This window comes from Balaenoptera ricei, chromosome 3 (assembly GCF_028023285.1).
Source record: "Balaenoptera ricei isolate mBalRic1 chromosome 3, mBalRic1.hap2, whole genome shotgun sequence".
Taxonomy (NCBI): Eukaryota; Metazoa; Chordata; class Mammalia; order Artiodactyla; family Balaenopteridae; genus Balaenoptera; species Balaenoptera ricei.
Window position 1 is genome coordinate 123,237,890 of NC_082641.1, and position 21,525 is coordinate 123,259,414.

The following is a 21,525-nucleotide window of genomic DNA, read 5'->3' on the forward strand; positions in this document are numbered from 1 at the left end:
AGCTGTCATATCAGCGTGCATTTGAAAAAAAACTTATCGAAATTGTTGAATTTTTGTGTAGTCATTTTCATATTGAAGATGGAAGAAAAAAAGCAACATTTTCAGCATATTATGCTTTATTATTTCAAGAAAGGAAAAAACTCAACTGAAATGCAAAATAAGATTTGTGCAGTGTATGGAGAAGGTGCTGTGACTGATCGAATGTGTCAAAAGTGGTTTGTGAAGTTTCCTGCTGGAGATTTCTCCCTGGACGTTGCTCCAAGGTCAGGTAGACCAGCTGAAAGTTGATAGCGATCAAATTGAGACATTAACTGAAAACAATCAACTTTATACCACACGGGAGATAGCTGACATACTCAAAATATCCAAATCAAGCACTGAAAATCATTTGCACCAGCTTGGTTGTGTTAATCGCTTTGGTGTTTGGGTTCCATGTAAGTTAAGCGAAAAAACCCTTCTTGACCGTATTTCTGCATGCAATTCTCTACTTAAACGTAATGAAAACATTCCTTTTTTTAAAAAACAAATTGTGACAGGTGATGAAAAGTGGATACTGTACAATAATGTGGAACGGAAGAGATCGTGGGGCAAGCGAAATGAACCAACACCAACCACACCAAAGGCCGGTCTTCATCCAAAGAAGGTGATGCTGTGTATATGGTGGGATTGGAAGGGAGTCCTCGATCATGAGCTCCTGGAAAACCAAACGATTATTTCCAACAAGTACTGCTCCCAGTTACCAAACGAAAGCAGCCCTCTACAAAAAGCGTCCGGAATTAGTCAACAGAAAACGCATAATCTTCCATCAGGATGACACAAGACCACATATTTCTTTGATGACCAGGCAGAAACTGTTACAGCTTGGCTGGGAAGTTCTGATTCATCTGCCGTAGTCACCAGATATTGCACCTTTGGATTTCCATTCATTTCGGTCTTTACAAAATTCTCTCAATGGAAAAAATTTCAACTCCTTGGAAGACTGTAAAAGGCACCTGGAACAGTTCTTTGCTCAAAAAGATAAAAAGTTTTGGGAAGATGGAATGATGAAGTTGCCTGAAAAATGGCAGAAGGTGAACACTTTGTTCAATAAAGTTCTTGGTGAAAATGAAAAATGTGTCTTTTATTTTTTACTTTAAAAACCGAAGGAACTGGGCTTCCCTGGTGGCGCAGTGGTTGAGAATCTGCCTGCCAATGCAGGGGACATGGATTCGAGCCCTGGTCTGGGAAGATCCCACATGCCGCGGAGCAACTGGGCCCGTGAGCCACAATTACTGAGCCTGCGCGTCTGGAGCCTGTGCTCCGCAACAAGAGAGGCCGCGATAGTGAGAGGCCCCCGCTTGCCACAACTAGAGAAAGCCCTCGCACAGAAACAAAGACCCAACACAGCGATAAATTAATAAATAAATAAAATTAAAAAAAAAAAAAAAACCAAGGAACTTTTTGGCCAAACCTATATATATATATATATAACATTAACCTAAGGCTAAAAAAAAAATGCTGCCTCAGGAGAGGAATACATTTTTCTATGGGGAGAGATGGAGGGAATAAATCATTCTGAGCTGCATGATGGGTGGGGGGGGAGAAGAATGAGGGCATCTTAGAAAATATGGTACTTAACCTAGGCCATAAAGAATGTGTTGGCTTTTATATACATGGAAGAGGCAAAAGGCATTCTGGAGAGCGGTCACCAAAAGGACAAAGGCTGGGAGGCATACAGTAGGTGCTTCATGAGAAAAAGATAGATAGATATAAGTAAGTGAATAAATGGTGTTCCAAGCATAGCACAGAGTCCAGTGCTTCTGCAGTAAAGGGAAGGTGGGAAGGAATGGTGAGACAAAACCAGAGGAATAGATTGGGACCACATTATGATGAGCCTTGAACACCAGCCCAAGGATTTTCGCATTTATTTCAGTAGGGAGTCAGTGAGGATCCTGGAGTATAATAATGACAAGATTAGAACCATGTTTTGCAAAGATCAGTCTGGTAATAATGAGGGATGAACCTATACTTCCCTTTACAGAAGCAGCCCTCCGTCTGTCTCAGTCTACGGATGTTGGGGGGCCTGGTACCCCTACTCTCTCATTCTACTCCAGGGATGTGCAGATGATTCGACTTGACCAATGGGAACATTTTATCCCAGTGGCTGGCTCAGGGAGAGGTGTCTGATTCAAGCTAGGTCAATGAGATTGTCTCCTAGGACTTTGGATAGAAGTGTTGGGAAAGACGTGTTTGTTTTTCTCCCCACTGGTATTGCTAACGTAGTGTTATGTAAGGCTGAAGTTTATGGTGACCAAGAAAGCCTGCCTGAGAATGAGGCTAACAGGGAAGAAAAAGAGACAATAGACAAAGGAAGCAAGTGACTATTGGCTTCATTTGAGTTCCTGGATAGAGCTGCCCTGAAAGTAATGCACCCCTGAATTTCTATCCCATTGGAAGTGATCCAATCGTATTCCATTTGAATTGGTTTTCTTTTTGTAATGAAATGACTCCGGACTTCATACAGTCAGGCACTATGTGAATCCCTTAACAGTCATCCACTCACTTAAGAAATATGTTTAAGTGCCTACTCTGTGCCAGGCACTAGTCTACGCATTGGAAATAGTGTGAAAAAACAGACAAATATTCCTGCCCTCAAGGAACTTACATTCTAGAGTGGACAAGCAGGGTAGATCAAATGAGATTAGAACAGTAATGGGGGAGGGGCACCCTGGAGGGCTTAGTAGGCCATTTTGAGGATTTCGCTTTTGTTCTGAGGATAGGAAGGCATTAGAGAGTTTTGAGCAGAGGAGGGGTATGCACTCGCGCAGATCTCAAAGGATCACTCTGGCTGCCACACTGTGTATGAACAAGGGCACGAGTGAAAGCGCAAGGCCAGTTAGGAGACCATGGAAATCAGGAAAGAGAGGATGGTGCCTCGGTCCATGGTGACAGCCACGAAGGTGGTGAGACATGGTCAGAATCTGAATCTAGTCTGAAAGTGAAGGCCAACAGGTGTTGCTGATGAATCGGACATGGGTCCTGTCAGGGAAAGAAAAGTGTTGGGGAGACTCCAACATTTTCCCTCAAGCACCTCAAAGGACAGAGTTGTTATGAACAGACGTGGGGAAGCCCAAGAGAGGAACAAGCGTGGGGGTGAAGGTCAGGCATTTGTTGTTATCTTGTTAAACTTGAGTTGCCTGTTAGACTTCGAAGTGGAGACACAGAGTAGGTGGTCAAATATTAGAGTCTCGACTCCAGAGAAAACATCTGGACTGGAGTGACACACACCTGCACCAACCTCAGAGAAAGATCAAGGGAAAGCTGCTCTGGCTGCCTTATTTTTCCTCTGTCACTGCTCCTGCTGCCACTTGTAACTGTAATCGCCTGGCCAGTCAGTGAGCTCAAACATGCTTTCCTCTGGTCTCAGAGGATCTTCTATATTCTAACAGTCCTATCCAAGAAGACTTTTTTTTTCTTAAGTTTTTCAAGTTGAAAGTTCAGCTCTAGAGATCCAAGAACATAGGAATGACCATGTGCAAAAAACAAAAACAGACTCACTGGGAACAATGTTTCCTACCTGAGAAGTCGCAAGGAGACCTGGAATTCCTGGGCTGTACACAAGGAGGAGCAATACAGGCACCAAGAGAAACGTCTGGGTGACAGGTGGCAGAGAGGGTGTCGATTCCGAATCGCGGTGGCTTTCATCAGCTGATGAATACTGAAACGCTTGGGGGGTTTTTTTTAGCTCAAAATAGGAACAATGAATATGGAGGGATCTTTTAAATATTAATAGAAGCAGTATTAAGGAAGAAAATTGAACCTATTGTTTCGCAAACAGCTGGATCTACTGAAGCAAATTCAGTGTGTATTTCTGAGGGTTCCTTTCAAAATATGCTTAATTATAATAAGCAAAAACTCCAGGGAGTTGCGCCATGGGGAAAAGACCGGTGGATTGGGAATCAGATCTGGCTTCCAACCTGATGGCAAGTCACTGACTTCTGAATGTCACATTCTAAAATGCAGGCTCTAAGATGGCTCACGCTTGCTGCGAAGTGGAAGAAAGACAATGTGCGTAGTAATGACAGATCTAGGAGCATTGAGGGTCACCACTGCCGGCACTGGGCGAGGTACCTGATGGGTGCTCTTCTAAGGCTGCTAAATCTGGAAGATACAGGGGGTAAGGCTGAGGACTTCAGAAGAAGAGTGCCTGGATTCAAATCCCCACCCTGTCACTCACTGGCTGTGTGACTTGGAGCAAGTTGCTCACCCTCTCTGTACTCAGTTTCCTCATCTGCAAAATGAGGAACATAATATTAGCTTCTAACCTTATCAAGAAGGTTAGCAACAAGATTAAATGAGCTTTGGTAAATGAAACGCTTAGCACAGTGCCCCGCACATCATAAGCACTCAATAATTATCAGTACTTATTACCATCACATGTAAGTCTCATAACACGGCCAGGAGGTGTGTAGTCATTACTACTGCTATGCTATGGCTGTCAGATTAGAGTGATGAATACCTTGTCTAAGGTCACACTGCCGGTAAGTAATAAGTATCACTAGTAAGTAATAAAGCATGTGAAATTGTTTATTATTTGTATTTTAGTATGTGGCAGGGATTGAGAGACCTTTTGGTTTTCTCCCTGATGTTGAGCTCATTTCACGGCTTCTCCTGTTCTGTTCCTCAGCTGAGCCGCTAGGAACTTCCATCTCCGAGCAGCTGCCTCCGCCCAAACATCTGCTTTTCATTCCATGTCACATGTTCAGCGAAGCCTTTTCTGACCATCAACCCAAAACAGTCCCTACCACCCCTACCCGAGTACCAGCCTATAACGTGACCCTGTTTTATTTTCTTTACTAAAGTTACTGATTAACTTGCTCATTTGGTTGTTGTCTATCTCTTCCCACCAGAATGTAAGCTCCTTGGGGGCAGAGACTTCGACTGGCTTCTTCACACTCGATCCACATGGCCTCGAATAGCGCCTAGCACATAGCAGATACTCAATAAATGAAAGATGAATGACTGACGTTCTCTCCACTTATCTGAGCCTTCGGACGGCAGCCTCATTTTACTTCTCCTATAAATCCTTCTCAGTTAGTCTTCTGTCTTAGATCCACCAGCAAATGACCAAGGAATTGGGATAAATATTCCTGCTCCCTTTACTGCCCCCCATTAATACCTCTCTCACACACATTTATAAGACTAACAGGACAGTTCGACCAGATGTGTTTTTCTCCTCTTCCTGAGGCTGGTGCTAAATTGTGAGGATTAATGAGATTCCCATCGCTCTCACTCATTCTAAGTGTCATGCCGTGGCTGAACCAATATTGGGACTCATATAGTACATCGGAGTTCATTTCGTTCCTAGGCTGTTGCATTTGCAAGCACAGTCTCTGTCAAGTTTGTTTTAATAACAGGGTTCCAGAGAAAATGCCAACTGAATTCACTACTAAAATAAATTGAAACTACATGAGCAGGCTTGAGGGGAAGAAGTATCCAAGAAACTTTATCTTTTCAAACTCGGGGGCCGGTCATAAATTGACAATCCGTAAAACACACACCACCTCTCCTTGGGAAATAATTTATCTCGGCCGGCACCCCCAGACCACGACTTGACTTTGTGAATCTAAATTACCCTCTCCAGTAACCAAGCAAAGAGGACCTTGTTGCCCAGAGATTTTCTTTTTCCTTCTTTTCAATAACTCCCCACTGTCCATAAAAATAAGTATAAATAATGGCATAATAATATAGCAACTCTATACTATCTGCTGTTGCAACGTCTGGGATACAGTGGTGCCGATTAATTACACCGCCTACCTGCACTCTGATGGTGGAGATGACACAAAACATATGTAAATCACTTCATTATAAGCTGTGATAAGTGCTATGGCTGAGGCCAAGGGACCTACTTTAGATAAAGCAGATAAGAAGATTTAAGCTGAGATTGAAAGGGTAAGAAGATCAGCTATGTGAAGTGTGTGTACGTGTGTGTGCGTGCACATGTCCATCAACATCCACATACCCGTCCTGTGGATGAGGAGAGCAGGGCTCTGGGAGGTTACATTTCCTGCCCAAGGTTACTCAGTCATTACAAGGCAGGGTTTGGAAACCCATGTAACCCATTCTAATGCTAGGCAGTGATGATCCAAAGATGAAGGAAGTGGTCATTGACTGGTCTTGTCTAAAATAGGGTTCACCTCAGACTCCCCAAGTTAGCAAGCAAGTGTCCAAGCCAGAGGCCCTAATGAGTTCCACTGCTGTTGAATGCCCCTTTGTCCCAGGTGTGTGCAAGCTCTAAAAGTGCAAAGGTGGATCACATCATTCTACCCACCAGAGCTCAGGGCCTAGTGAAGGAGACAGAGGGCCAACAGGCAGTTACAACCCAGCTGGGCAAAAGCTGTAGGAGAGAGAAGTGCAGGAGACCGTGGGTCGAGGCGGGGAATCTTATCCCTGAGCAGCGGTCAGTGAGCCCTCCTGGATGAAATGTCCCTGCTTTCGTTCCTTCAGCAAATAATTAGAAAGCCCCTAGTATGTGCCAGACGCTACTCTAGGTGCTGAGGATCCAGGGATGAACAGTAAACCCCGGTCCTCATGGACCTGATATCCAAAGGGGAGGGGGAAACAATAAACAAATAAATACCAAGGAAATAAATCATTTAAGTAATTTGATAGATGGTGTTAGGTGTTTTGAAGAACACAAAGCAGAGTGAAGTGAAGGACAGTGACCAACAGAGAAGCTACTCTAGAGTGGGTGGGCAGCAAAAGTGCTGGAAAAGAGCCCTAAGTATCCAGAGCCAGCCATGCGAACATCTGGTGGAAGAGGGTTCTAGACAGAGGTGGTGCAAAGGCCTAAGGCAGCAGCAAGCATGGCCTCGTCAGGAAACTGCAGGAAGGCCACTGCGACTGGAGTAATCAAAGGCAGAGTGGACAGACCAGAGATGAGGTGGGAGGTACAGCAGGGCTGGTTCCCGAGGTCCTGGTATAGGTGTGGGATTTGATTCCCAGGGCAATGGGAAGTCACTGAAAGACTTTAAGAAACATACTGATATGCTCTGATTTACATATTCAAAAGGTAACTTTGATCCAATGGATTTTTGAGCACATGGACTGTCAGCATTTTTTTTTAATAAACTTTTTATTTTGGAATAATTTTAGATTCATGAAAAGCTACAAAAATAGCACAGAGATTTCCTTCACCCGGTTTCTCCTACCGCTAACGTCTTACATAACCATGGTGTAGTCAGCACAACGAAGACACTAACAATGATAGGTTACCATTAACTAAACTACAAACTTCATCTGGATTTTACCAGTCTTTCCACCAATGTCCTTTTTCTCTTCCAGGATCCAACTGAGGATAGCACAATGCCTTTAGGCCTACCTTCTTTTACACTTGATCTTAGCCAAAAGGCCGAGAAGTGATCTACCTTCTTTTAAATAGTCTTTCTGTCTTTGAGGAAATACCCAGGTCAGCTAGAATCCCCTTGTCTGGATTGTAACTGAAAGTCTTGACAGATAAAATGGGGGGAAGTGGGCTCAGGCAGGCTACTTCTGGAGGCTACTTCAGTCTTCTAGGCAAGAAATGCAGGAGCCTACCCAAAAGAGGGGGGCGTGGAGTCAGTTAAGTCACTATGGTCACATCTCTTGCCATCACCTCACAGGATAGAGGTAATTTTAACACACCCAAATTAGGAAGAACATAGTCTCAGAAGAGACAGTCTTTTAAATTTAGCTTTATGAAAAACTTAATACACTGCCCTAAAGTTTTGCATTTTTGTCTGAGAAGAGTGCAACTTTATATGGACTTATTCTGGCCCAGCCCACAGAGTCTCATCTGGAGACAACCGCTCCTCAAAAAATTGTGGATTCACAGAATTACAGTCACTTAATCAGCAAGCATTTACGGCGCACCTTCTATGTTTCAGGCACCACACGGCTCTCTCAAGATCCGTGTGTTTCCTGTCCTAGTAGAGTGTACAGCCTTTGCAGGCATCAGGAAAGCTCTGGTTTTAGAAGCACGCTATGGACCAAAGAAAATGAAATAACGTATTGCAGAATGACACGTTCAGAGGTTTATTACTAACCTGATAGAGCAAATGATTACAGGCCACTTAACATTGACGGATTGGCTGTAAACTGAGCATAGCGATGGGAGTGCCCTGCAGGAGATTATATCTGGGATGGGACGGGTAGCCACTCTTCTTCTTCGGAAAAAAGGCCTTCTGTAGGAGGTGGGGCCTCCAGCACAACTTAAAGAGGGAACCGAGCTGGGGGCAACTTCTGCTGTGTCTACACCTAAACATGCAGTTGTCTTTATAACCTGTCTCTAGTGCAGGATCTCTTCCCTACTTTTTCCTGATCATTTCCGTTGGTCTAAATGGGCAGTCAAAGTTGGTCTCTGAATGGGTTAGAGAATCCCTTGGTAGGAGATATTAGACCAGAAGATAAACATCTTGATCCTAGTTAAGAAGATTAATAAATAATAATAAATATTATTGAGCTCCTACAATAAGCACAGCAGATAAAGATGAACAGCTTCTCAGCTGCATCCTCCCCAGCAACAGAGGTGAAGGGTGAAGAGCAGAGAGCAGGGCCACCAAGTGATGCTGGGGTCCCGGGATTACAGTCATGCTCTCGGGCATTTGCGAGAGATTGCTCGAGGCAAAATCAGGCCGCTGACCTATACGATTGCATTTTGCTTCCTTGTCCTAATGCTATTGTCCAAGAAGCAGTGGCTACTTTTAAATAGTGGGTTGGAGACTTCTTGCATCAGGATCACCAGAGGTGCTTGGAAAAATGAAAATTCTAGGTCCCTCTCCCAGGCCTCCTGAATCAGAATTTCCAGAATCTGGATTTTAGATAAGCTCTCTAAGTGATCCTGACCCACCTGAAACCTTAAGAACTGCTGTCCTTAAGGTCACCCTACCTATCCATAGATGGCTGTAATGACAGAAGTGTGGGGAAGGTGCAAATGACGGGGAGGAGGTCTTGCAGGAGGTGACAGACGGAGACAGGTGCAGGGGGCCATTCCCACCACCATTCCTGCGCTCTCCTTACAGGGAGAGAATGGTCAGGTTTTGGTTATCTGAAACGGTCTGTGGATGTTCTGTAAACCCCTCTAGTTATTGTAACTGCTTGACTTGACCTTTTCGAGGTTACTATCCACCTTGATTCTCTCTAGGGCAGGGGTCCCCATCCCCCGGGCCATGGACAGATATGGGTCCGCGGCCTGTTAGGAACCGGGCCGCACAGCAGGAGGTGAGAGGCAGGTGGGCGGGAGAGCGAGCGAGCGAAGCTTCATCTGCGGCTCCCCTTCGCTCCTCATCGCTTGCATTACCACCTGAACCATACCCCCTGCTCCCCTCAACCTGTCCGTGGAAAAATTGTCTTCCACGAAACCGGTCCCTGGTGCCAAAAAGGTTGGGGACCACTGCTCTAGGGCCCTGTGGGCTGAGAACTTCAAAAGCCAGAGATTACTCTCAAGGCCCTCCGATGTTCCACAAGGAAGTTTCCAGAACAAAACCTAAGCTGGTGAGTCCTGCTGGTTAAGAAGATAGGTTCTAGACTCTAGACACTAGAAGGCTATGTGTCCTTGGACATCTTGTGCCTCAGTTTCCTCATCTGTACAGTGGGTTTACCACCAGGACCCTCCCCCTTGGGATAAAGTAAGTAGCAAATGAGGTAATCCGTTCAAAGCTCTCAGCATGTGCCAGGAACAAAGTTCATACGTGATACGTGTTAGCTCAGATATACACCCTGTCGGAAATACCGGGCCCCCAGGGGCACACCCAGCTGACGAGTCATCGTGGAAGGGTGAATGATGGGGGTGGAGAAAGACGAGCTTACTCATGGGAACACAAAGAGCTGTGTGGGAGGGAGGCGGGGGGCGGAGGAAACGGCGTGATGCTGCTCGGGCCCCCGCTTGCACCGGGGCGGAAATCACGTGTGACGGGAAAGGAAAAGAAATGAAGGGAAGTGACACACTCTCTGTGCGCGTGTCTGTCATCCTGGATGAGCAATAGACATGATAAGAACCCTCAAGACCAGGCTGCATCATCAGATGAAGAATAAAAAAGCTTATTATTAGGGGAAATTGATGCTCTGCGAAACCAGAGCTTTGAGAACAAAGAGAATCCGACTGACATTTTGTGAGGCTGGGGAAGCATGTTTCATTCATGACTGGTTACAGGCCTTGGGGTCTTTTGTTTTCTTTTATTTCCTTGTTTTCTTGTCTCATTTTCTCCCCCAGGCTGAACCCTGGGGGTGGGAGGGGGGGGGCTGTCTATAAAAAAACCCTTGAAGGGAGGTGTTGGGATGGGGAGGATTTCTTGTCAGGGAAATACACACGATCTGTATTTTGAAGGGCTTTATTTGAACTGCCTAGAAAATACTTCAGAGGCAAGTCTGTACAACATCAACAATAAACTCAACCTTACACTTTTCAAAGGAGGCAGTTCATGGGGTGGAGGAGGGCATGGGTGTAGCTTTCAGGCTGGGATTCAAACATGGTTCACATTAAGTTGACTGGCTGTGTGACCTTGGGGAAATCACTTAACCTCTCTGAGCCTCCATTTCCTCATCTGTAAAATGGGGTCATGGTTGTCACTAATCTTACAGAGTTGTTGTGAGAAATAAGGCAGGGTGGTGTAGAGCAAGCCCTCAGAGAAAGGGCACTGTCCGCGTTGATGTCACTGTTGTTACTATCCGTAAGAGGTTTTGGGAGCAACAACGGAAACCAACATAAAATCAAGATGTTCCCTGGTTTACAATCATAGCAGCATTCAGGAAACTCACAAAACACCTGTTTCAACCCTAGCAACAATGGGAGCCATTTCCAGATTTATTTTGTCAGTTCCCGGTTCTTTTTGAAAAAGCTCCTATTTCCAGGACCAGAAGTCTTCAGAGCCCACATCTCCTTCAAGTTACAGAACAGCATTATTGTGTCAAGACAGGTGAATTCTCCACAGAAGATGCCTGCTGCCCCACCCATGCACCCACCACCAGCGACCAATTCCCAAGTCCCCTTTCTTCCCCAGAGTTGATCCCCAAGGCACAAAGAGCTCAGAAAGGAAAGTAATTCTTATTGTTCTTCCTCAGCTTTTCCTGTTTTTTCAACCCATGAATTTGTGTTGCCATGTTCCAGTCTCCCCAGAGCTGTGGATTACTTTAAGGACATTTCAGAAAGAGAAGCAGCATAAGAATGAAAGTGTGCAGAATACAGACAAGAACCGTGATCCAAAGAAAGGAAACACACCCTCTCACTCACTCACTCACTAAATGGTTCCATAAACCCTGATGGAACGAACCTCCACTGAGTGGCAGGCCCTGTGCCAGGGGCTGGACGATGAAGAGAAGAGAACATGGTCCGTGATCTAGAAGTGCACAGTCTACAAGGGAGACAGGGATACATGACCACGGCAGCGGAGAGAGGAGGGGCAACTGTCACATCCTCAGCATTGCCCCGGTGATCGATACCTCCTGATGAGATTATTGGGTTCGTGTCCCACAGACCAGCCTCAGGAGTAGGTAGCGAACACCCAGGGATCTCCCCAAACACCTGCCCATCCCTCACCTGTCTCCACGCCCGAGCTCCCTCATGAGTCTTCATTTTGGAATAAGGCACCATCCCTTGGTCGAATGCCAGTAGCTCTAGGAGCTGTCATCATCAGCCGAACCAAAACCACTTTCCTTAATTCCCTTAAACAGAACTTTACAGTTTACAAAACATTTTGCATTTATTATCTGGTGGTAGGGCAGGCAGTTTTGTCCCCACTGTACAGACGAGGAAGTTAAAGAATTAGCCTATGGCCTCAAAGCTCAAAGGTAACAAATCTGGGGTCTGAACCAGGTCTTCTGCCTCCGAGTCTAGGGAGCCGGCCAGGATCGTCTGAACCAGGTCTTCTGCCTCCGAGTCTAGGGAGCCGGCCAGGATCATCACTACTTCCTAGTACCTAAGGCCTAAGTTACTCTTTCCTCTCAAAAGTAGATATTTTGTGGTTGTGATGGAGAAAACTGACTTAGCATAGACTTTATAATACCTTAATCTGCATTCTCCAAAGAGTTCCATGGAAAGAGGGGTTGAGAATTCTCATGTCCTTCAGTACTCAAGCAGACCTTGCCCGGGGCCATGGGCACAGGGCAAGGTCAGGTGGCAGGAAACAGCTAGGAATAATGACCATCTCTGGATGGTTACCCTGTGCCCAGCATTCTGCAGCGGACTTCAGCTACATCGCCCGAATGTCCCTACTCTTCCCCTGTTCCCACCTGTGTCACTTCCACTCCCATTATTTAGGGATTTCCCCGCACACAGAAGGAGAACCTTCGGAACAAGTCCCCTTGTGTTCTTCATTAATAACTGCTACCCACTCACAAGTCCCTGTGGGAATTACTTTGTCATCTCCATGGATGCTGTGTCCTCCATGAAAACACTGCTTTCCTGCCCAGGTTGCTGCCTCTTGGGACCTCAAAACTTTGAGAGGTAAAACAGACCCGGGTTCCCTTGTGTTTTCACTGCACCCCTGGCGCCATGTGTAAGCCCTTTCCCCAACTCTGCATTTTGTCACCTTGGCCTCTGAGCCACTGAGTGTCCCGCACCACCTGGGGAGAACAGATCCTTCAGCTTATGGCTCTAACTCCTGCCTTACGGGGGCTGAGCCGCAGTTCCCCGGGTCAGGCAGGGTCATACTCCCCACAGGCCATCCTCTGTCCCTGTGTCCCCATTTCTTTCCCCTTCTCTTTCAATCCAAAACCATATAAACAAATTGGAGAAAACGGAGAATCTAGCCCCACAAACCAACTGAACATTGCTGGATAATTCTGTAAACGTGACAGCTCAGGGGGGCATGCAGCTGTTGGTCCCAATCCTAAACTCTTAAAAATCGCCCGGGTAGAAACAATAGCTGTCATTTATTGAGTCCTCACATACTTATCTAAATAACCCTCACAAAGACTCTTTGGAATAAGTACTACTACTGCCCTCAATTTAGATAAGAAAATGGGAGTTTAGAAAGTCATCTGTTAAGGTTACTCTCTCCAAGCCAGAAAGTGAAGAGATGGGTCCCATCCATCTGACCCCAGAACCTAAACTCTTAACACTAACATGACACTGAGTTCCCCACCTTGGCTGTGTTTGAAAGGCTTGCAGATTCAGGTAGAATTTCTTATGACTCGATTGCTTCTAGAAACAATGACAGAGGAGAGTTTAAGTATTGGGTGGATGGATGGGGGAGAAGCTGTTAATTTTAGATCTGTAATTCAGGCTGCTCATGAAGTGACAGAGGTGCCACCATGGCCCTTATCTTTGCCATCCACCTTCTAAAATAAAAGAGTCAGGGCCCATGATTTCCTCAGTGGGAAGATCCATCTTTATGTACTTAAAAACCTTAGGGATGATGGGGTTTGTTTTTTTTTTTTTTTTTACAAGTTACTAAAAGAAATTCTGGCCTGTGGAACTCCCCTGTCATTTCCCAGAATTTCCCTGAAACATGCCCTTAACACCTGGTAGGGAGTCTTGTGCAATAGGAGAATGTTCCAGAAATGTGTTTTTTAATCCAGACACGTCCCAAGGGGTCAAGGCTGATAAAACTGTATTGACGCCTGGTCAGTCCAGGCCCCTCCTTCCTGTGTCTGCGTCACACAGGTGTCCTCAGCAGCAAAGGTAGATTCCAACCCCCTAGAATACTAAATTCTTTCTCCTCACTGCTTATATTAGTTCTACTTAAATTCAAAATTAAGCGATTATTTGACATAGCCAAAATAAGGACCCCCAAATTAGAATAATAGCCAAGCGGTGGCAACTACTTTATGACCCCTACCCAAAAATACAAAATGTGATGGTAGCTTACATCCATCTGGTATTGACAGGCTGCCCTGTTGTCAAAATGTGGCCTGGGACCACCACACCAGCACTGCCTGGGAATTGGTTAGAAATGCAAATCCTCAGCCTCCCCCAAGACTTCAAGAATCAGAACCCCTGAGGATGGAGTCTAGCGGTCTGTTTTAGCAAGATGTCTGGGTGATTCTGATTCTCTAAGGTTTGGGAGCCCTGCCTTACTTCGCTGAGTCTTTACAACGACCGTGGAAGACGTAGGAAGTATTGGGCATCACTGTTCCCGTTTCATAGAGAAGAAACCTAAGTCTGAAATTACTGAGGGACTTCCCTGGTGGTGCAGTGGATAAGACTCTGCTCTCCCAATGCAGGGGGTCCAGGTTCGATCCCTCCCTGGTCAGGGAACTAGATCCCACATGCATGCCACAACTAAGAGTTCGCATGCCACAACTAAGGAGCCTGCCTGCCGCGACTAAGACCCAGCGCAACCAAATTAATGAATTAATTAAAACAACAACACATAAAAACAAATACACATTACTTTAAAATAAATTAAAAAATAAAATTAAAATATGGAGTCACCTGTCCAAAGCGAGTAGTAACACCAGGATTGGAATACAAGGCATTCTGCTCCCAAAGTTCCCACTTCTCTGAACATGTGTTTCCTTACTGGTGAAAAGTAAGCAGGACAGAGAGTCAGGGAGACAAATGGCTATTCCTGTGAAAACCAATTAAAAGTAACTTTAGTCCAGGGTCGGGAGAGAAATTAACATCTATTGAACATCAGGTATGTGTCAGTCACTATACACCAACATCTCACCCCATTTAATTGTCACAGAAGCCCAGGCTAGGTGGGCACTCTGAAATCTCAGGTAAGGTAAACAACTTTCCCAGGCTTCACAGCTAAGTAAGTTGCAGAGGAGAATCTGAATCCTGCTTACTCTGCCTCTAAAATCCTTACAGCCTCCCTGGGGCACGCTTACACATTCAGCATATGCATGTGTCCTGATGGCAAAAAGACAAGAAAGCCAGGGATGAATGCATAGGCAGCAGCAAATGAGATCACCCTGCTCCAGGGGTGAAAAACCACCTCGACAGCAATTGTGGGGCTTTCACAGCGTCACCAGTCAACCCAGCCTGTTCCTCCCTCCCCTCCCTTCTCTCTCTCTCTCAGAAACCACCGACTTTTCCCTTTCACCTTGTGAGACAGGGAAGTCAAGTTATTGCCAAATTAAACATGTTTATTCTCTTCCTATTAATTGAGGGTTCATCTACCTTTCTGGGGGAAGCATGGCCTTTTGTGGGTAATGGTGCCAGAAATGGCATGAATTGCCAGTTGAAATCCTAGCAATATTCAGCAAGGATTATCATAATGTTATGGATTCCTTTAACCAGCTCCCTGCTCAGAATACATACACACCCTCGAAACTGGTTTGGAATTTACCAGCAACCTTCCAAGTTGATGGGTTAATTAACTTGCAGGCAATGTATGACATGTCATGAAACGTCTAAAGTCAAGCAGCACAGAAGGTATAAAACTTAAAGCTACAGCTTCTCACCCATCATTTTGTAGAGTTTTTCTTTTTTTAAACACTTGCTGTTTCTTTTCACTTAATAAAAACAAAAACAAAAAAACAGTATTTCCCACCCCACACCCCTTGGTTCATAGAATCAAGGGAACACAAAATGAAAACTCTGGGTGAAAATATTTGTTGACATAAATATATAAGACAGCCCCCAAATCTCCCCAGCTTAAAACCAGTCGTTGGCTTTCACGTGCTTTTGGGATGGAGCCCAGGCATGCCAGGCTGCTCTATCAAGCGCTTGTGATCGGGCGGCTGCCCACGCTCATCCCAAAGCCTGACAGCTCCTGCCACAAACCCAGCACTCAGGCTCTACAGAGCACGGGCTGTTCCCAGAAGGTCCCGGGTCCTCTCCTGCCTTCATGCCTTTACACCTGTGGATCTCTCAACAGCCCCTTCCACTTCTTTACCAGGCTAACTCCTCCTGTTCATCTCTCCAGACTCAGCCCAGGGGCTACCTCTCTAGGCAAGTCTTCCCTAACTTCCACTGGAGTCTCCCGAGGCATCATGTGCTGACCCTCACCGCACTACGTTTCACACGATTTTACATCAGTCTATTTATGTGGTGCTGGGAACTCCATGCAAATATCTCACTGCTCTCAAGACCCAACAAAGGGCCAGACACATAGTAAGCACTCAGAACATCTTTGTTGAATGAAAGAGTGAATGAATGAATGAAAGATGATCACTCAGCTACTCATTTTCCCACAAACTCTGGGCACATCACGGAAATTGAGAGAGATGATCGTTCCCTTCCTTAAAATGCTGCTTCCACCCCAAGGACCCATACGGTCCAACATAGCCAGAAGTATCTCAAGGCTGCAGAAACCCTAGTCCAAAGCAGTATCCAGATGAGCTCATTATCTAGATGAGCCCAGGGGTATCCACCAAACTCAAGATACTTGCAATCAGTAACAAAACCAAAGTTAGGCCAAAATCCTGAAACTGGTTCCAGTCTGAAATGGTCTGGAAACTCACTTTGGTTCAGACCTTTCTAGCATAAGGCCAGTGTAACTATGTTTGTGTGTTTGTATCCATCATAAAAGCAGCAGATAGAAAAGAAAACTCCGCCACTCTAAAGCCCAGCTGCCAGGAAGGGGACGGGTACGTGCAGCTGTGAGCTCAAGAGCTACCTGGAGTCCAAGAGCAGGCCTAGGTCCCAGCACCCTGCGTGCACCGAGCCTCTATGCTGGGCCATGGGAACCCCAAAGCCTCGGGTCCGACCTTGGCCTGTGTGGCAGCTGGACCTGGGGCAGCCGTAGGGCGTGGCCTGCCTGGACCAGAACCGCATGTGCCTCTGCATCACTTTGAAGAATGGTTTGCGGCACGATGCCCAGCAGGAGGACTTCCGCATCTTCCAGCCTGGGCCAAGGCTAGAGGTCCTAAAACCCTGGGAAGGATAAGCCCAACCTGCTGACCCAGAAGAGGAATTTCCGGTCCGCCCTAAACCGGAAGGAAGCATTTTATTGCATTTGGCCTAGGACAGAGCAAGGACCCCCAGAATCTGCACTAGATCTACGAGTTTGTGACCTCAGGAGTTAGGGACTTTCCTGAGCCGGATACCTCTCCAGACACCAGTGGCAGATGTGGTACCTCTGACGCCCAGGAGGAGTTCCTGAGTGACATGGGCTTGGCCCCATCACCAGATGGGGGCCCTCGAGCCTGGGTGTGGACCCTGAGCACCCTCCTCAGCTTTTGCTGAGCCCCACCTTAAACATCCCTGTTCCCTGCCCTAACTCGGACCCCCGCTCCCACTCCCCAAAACCCACTAAGGCATCTTGCCTGAGGAAGATGAGTACCAGCTGTGGCATGGGAGGGGCTGGAGCTGGGGTGATGGCCCCTTATACTCTCTCATCCCTCTCTCTTAATATTGCTGCTATCACTGCTCAGAGTGGAAGTTCAAGGGGACCACCTCCTACCTGGGTACCAAGTCTTCCAGCAGACTGTCTTCTGCCCCAGGGGCCTGTGGCTGGTGGGGTCAGATGCAGGGGACAGGACACTGCTTGGGCAGCCAATAAGACTGTCAGACCCCAGGGTATGACAGGCTACTCGAGGCTGTGCTGAGCTGCCTTGCAGTGGGGTGGGGGGAGGAAGCAGGGAGCTCTGCAGAGAGCCTGGCAGCAGCTCTGGACCCAGAGGCTGGGGCACTGCCACTGGTACTGGGCCATGGGCTAGACCGCCTTCCTGATGGTGGTCACCAGCACAATGGCGAGGTCCCCAAGGGCAAGAAAGGAGGCACGTTCCACCTGGAAACTTTTGTGGCAGACCTGATCATCTTCAGGGAAGGAAGCAGACACCATCTACACCCTGTAATTCTTTTGCTGGGGAGTCGTGGTCCCAGGACCAGCTGTCTATCAAGAGGCTCCTGGTGGTCAAGGTTGTTCCCATGTGCCTCAGCACCCTGCCAGATATGGCCCATTTAGAGGGTACCTCCTCACTGGGGCATACCTTGGACCTGCACATTTCCAACAGCCACTTACTCTCCCTCACCTTGAACCAGTACAAGGCTTATCTCCAAGACCTGGTCAAGGACATGGATTTCTAGGTCACTGGGAAGGCCTGAGCCCTTGCTCATCATGGGTATAGGCCCCTCAGCCCTCACCTCGACCAAGAAACGGGTTCTTGAGACAGGTCCAAAACCCCTCAAACATAAAGCAACATATAGAGAGTGGAAATTGGCCCATAATATGATTCTCCAGAGAGAGCCATTGCTAAGAGTATTTTAGAGGTTGACATGCTGTGAGCCCGCAAGACAAAATCCAGTTTAAAATATCTTTTAAAATATTTCTATTAGTCGCCACAAAATAAAAATCAAAAGGTTCATGTAAGTGAGATATTTTTGTGAAGCTCTGAAGGTGGCAGAGAAGGAAATAGACTACCACAAAGTAGCACGAAAAGTTACAGCTTTTCTTGGAAAATCCAAAAATCCACCAACCCATTAGCAATGATTATCTGAAGCTGAGTGATGCCAGTTGATTTCACATAGGGTGTTCTCTCAAGGTTGTCACAGTACCTACCTGACCCATTTATAAAACCAGTCTGGCCCCCATATGCATTTGAGTTTGCAATCATTGATGTCTATCCTTTCAAAATCCTTCTGTAGTATGAGTATTATGAACACTGCCTGCAATTTTCTCTTTTTTATTGTATCTATCTATGTATTCCTCTGTATGACCACATTATGGTATATATAAACAATCCCTTCCTGATGGATATTTCTCATTAATTACAAAGAACGTAACAGTAAAAACCCTTATACGTATCTTTGTATATTTGGGCATTTTTCTTGAATAAACTTCTTAATGTGAAATTACTGAGTAAAAGGGAACACATATTTAAAATTTCAATAGATCATGCCAAAATACTGAAGTTGGTTTAGAATTCAAGCCATTTTTTGCCCCAAGCAAGGAGCAAGGAGTAGTTGAGTTTAGAGACAGGCACCAGAGATGAACTGTCCAACTCACAGACATAGAGAACAGATTTGTGGTTGTCAGGGGGAGGAGGGTAGGGGAGGGATGGATTGGGAGTTTGGGATTAGCAGATGTGAACTATTATATATAGAATGGATAAACAGCAAGGTCCTACTGTATAGCACAGGGAACTAGATTCAATATCCTGTGACAAACCATAATGGAAAAGAATATGAAAAAGAATGTATACATGTGTAACTGAATCACTTTGCTGTACAGCAGAAATTAACACAACACTGTAAATCAACTATACTTCGATAAAAAAATTTTTTTAAAAGAGATGAACTGTCCAACATGTGAGCCCTCTTCTTCAATAACCATACTCCTATACTCCTAATCTACCCATAGATGATTTCCACAAAGATAATATTGCAAATGGAAAAGGCAGATGCAGCAGGACAAATATATTTTAGAGTTCTAGCTGACAAGTTATTTCACAGTCATAAATTGGGTGTGAAAACAAAATGAGATAATAATTCTGGTTATATTTATGGAATTCTCCATTTGTTGTTAAAAACAAAAGGAATTTTTATCCAAATATATTGACTAGTCTTTATTTAGTTTTTGGTACTTCTCATTGTTTCATCTAAAAAAAATGCGCCCTATATTTTCTCCATTTATGTTTCAGGCTTATTTCCATTTCTGTTCCTTGTAGATTAACCCGATGTTACTGTGTGAAGGCTGCTTATGTTTCCAAGGTTTGGGCTCTACTGAGTGGAACTAAAAATAAAAATCTCAGATCAAAATTACAATAACGAATTGACAAAAATAGCATCTTTTTTTCTATGATAAATGTAGCAAATGGGATGACTTGAAGGTTAAGAGTAGAGATTGCCTGGGCATAAGTCTTGACGTTCCCCCAAGCACTAGCTGGGGCAAAACATAAACCTCTCTAAGACTGTCTCCTAATCTATTAAGATTGGGGTAATACTAGGGTTATAGTTCTTTGCGCAGAATCTGGCACAAAATAATGTTCATTGTTATTGTTTATTCTAACATAATAGCAAGCCCCCGCCCCCTTTTAAAGTCTATAAGATGCTACAATGTTCAAGACCACTGCGGCTACTCTGTGAGTTGACAATCATGTAATGGCCAAATCGGAATGAATGACTCCTTCAGGAAAAGAAGAAGCCAGGAGATGGGCTCAGTTTTAAACTGTACTTTAGATGCAACAACATAAATGATAAGAGGCCTGGTAAGAGGATAATGGCTAACCTTTACTTAGCACTTACTCTGTGTCACACTCTTTGAAGCATTTTATAAGCATCTTCTCAGTGTATGCCTACATTGATCCTATGGAATGAGCGCTATTATTATCATCCCTGTTGTACAGACGAGAAAACCAAGTACAGAGTGTTTAATCAACTTGCTCTAAGTCATCCTCTTATTTAATAAGATGGCATAAGTCAGAAAGAGAAAAACAAATATCAGATAATATCACTTATATGTGGAATCTAGAAAAAGGGTACAGATGAACTTATTTGCAAAGCAGAAATGGAGACACAGATGTAGAGAACAAATGTATGGATACCAACGGGATAAGGGGGAGATAGGATGAATTGGGAGATCGAGATTGACATATATACACTACTATGTATAAAATAGATAACTAATGAGAACCTACTGGATAGCACAGGGGACTCTACTCAATGCTCTGTGGTGACCTAAATGGGAAGAAAATCCAAAAAAGAGGGGATATATGCATACATATAGCTGATTCACTTTGCTGTACAGCAGAAACTAACACAACATTGTAAAGCAACTATACTCTTATAAAAATTTTAAAAAAAAGAGGGCATAGGCCTTCTGACTTCAGAGCTTACACTCTTAACCACTATAGTAAGTCAGAAACAATGGCAGAAAGAGGCCAGTTACAGCTAGGACAAAATGAGGAATTCAGGTATTGTCAACTAATATCTTTCAAGCAACTACTCTGTACCAGATACTGTTCTAAGGCTACCAATGCATATTAGGAGGTTTATTCCTTATGCCATGCCTGAGAATTACATATTACTGATAGCATTTTTGCGGAAGGGGCTTAGAGCTATTGGACACCTGGGGTCACAGAGCTGTTAGTGGCAGAGGTGAGTTTCCAAAACATGTCTGCAGATTCCAAGTCCCAGGCTGTCTCCCTAGGATTACAGTAAGAATTCCAAGCACAAATGAGTCATCCTCACCACTCAGCAAATATTTATTAAGCACTTATTTGTCTCAGGCACAAATGAACAACACAAACATGGTTCCTGCACCATGGAACAGGGATTATTTGGAAAAGAAACAATTTACAGGGACAAGTGAGTAAGTAATATTTTATATAATTAATATATAATCAGCACCATCACAGGGCCCAAAAAAATGTCTAACTGATTTGGCAAATATTTACAGTCAGTTACAGAAAAATAATTCTAATTCTCTCTTTTAAAAAAGAGGAAGATAGGGGACTTCCCTGGTGGCGCACTGATTAAGACTCTGTGCTCCCAATGCAGTGGGCCCAGGTTCAATCCCTGGCCAGGGAACTAGATCCCACATGCATGCCACAACTAAGAGTTCACATGATGCAACTAAGGAGCCCGTCTGCCACAACTAAGACCCAGCACAACCAAATAAATAATAAACTTTTTTTAAAAGAGGAAGACATTTGTTTATCATGTATTTTCATATTATC

At 45.0% G+C, this 21,525-nt stretch overlaps 1 long non-coding RNA gene and 1 pseudogene across 1 annotated transcript in view; one reads left to right on the forward strand and one right to left on the reverse strand.

Moving 5' to 3' along the window:
• The window catches only part of LOC132362608 (uncharacterized), a 116,954-nt gene that overhangs the window by 16,315 nt on the left and 79,114 nt on the right, over positions 1-21,525 (reverse strand). The window lies entirely within an intron of this gene.
• Positions 16,587-17,935, forward strand: LOC132363841 (interferon regulatory factor 3-like; annotated as a pseudogene).